Genomic DNA, 1,067 nt, shown 5'->3' on the forward strand with positions numbered 1-1,067 from the left:
TATATATATATATATGATGTTTCAGCTGTTCCTGATTTTTTTTTTCAATGAAAGTACATATGATTTTCAACCACAAGGAAACCACAACTCTAAAGCAGTTTAGACTCACACGTCAATACCCGTCACACATATAAAGTCTCCAATACGTCTTCAGCCTGCAGGCTCTGCATGATTACCCCAATTGGTACGTTAGACCTGAATTAAAATAACAGTTTTAAACTGCCTGTGACTTCTCCATGTACATCAAACTCTGCGCTGTTCTGTTACAGATCTCAAATGTTCAAGAGTTTCGACTGTTGAGTTTTGCAGATTTACGTTTATTTGTCATTGTTTAAGATGAAACGTGCAGTATTTTTCCGATGTATATAATGCTTGTTTGGTGTTTGTTTTTGTTTTTTTTTAGGTTTGTGTAAAATTATTTTTACTATATACAAGTGTGTGTTTATGTACGTAAATGCACTTAATAAAATAGCTATCGTTCAAGCTTTGTGTGGTCTTACTGAGGTACAGGTTTTTTATAATTATGGGTGGTGAGAGCTCTGTAGGTAGAGAGGTTGCCCCATGACAGGAAGGGCAGGGGTTTGAATCCACCCTGAGGTGCCCTTGAGCAAGGTGCCATCTCTACACACTGCTCCCCGGGTGCTAGTTTGGCAGCTGCCCACTGCTTCATTGAGTGAATGGATCAAATGCAGAGGGCTACAAAAATTTCCCACGTGTGGGGCTATAAGGGGTTTAAAATAAATTTTTTATCTTTTGATTAAACCTTCAATTCCAAAGTCCAGAACAGCACAATGTAATGCACTTTTAAAGTTTTTATTCTATTTACATATTTGCAACCACAAACGAGTTCTGCTGTTTGTTTTGGTGCATCTCTTATAAAGTTAAATCAAACAAATGAAAATCACCCAGAGGATCCGGTTTCTAAACGTACCGTCACGTCATGTTAACCACGTCTAAATCAAGCAGTTACAGTAGCTTTGTCAGACTGAAGTTCAGGCAGATCCATTACTGTTGGAGCTTTTGAAGATATATTAAAAGCAGTCAAAGTTCATCATAAATCACAGTCA

The sequence above is a fragment of the Pundamilia nyererei genome, unplaced genomic scaffold, assembly GCF_000239375.1.
Source record: "Pundamilia nyererei isolate P.nyererei 1_Seehausen unplaced genomic scaffold, PunNye1.0 scaffold00003, whole genome shotgun sequence".
In the NCBI taxonomy this organism is placed as follows: Eukaryota; Metazoa; Chordata; class Actinopteri; order Cichliformes; family Cichlidae; genus Pundamilia; species Pundamilia nyererei.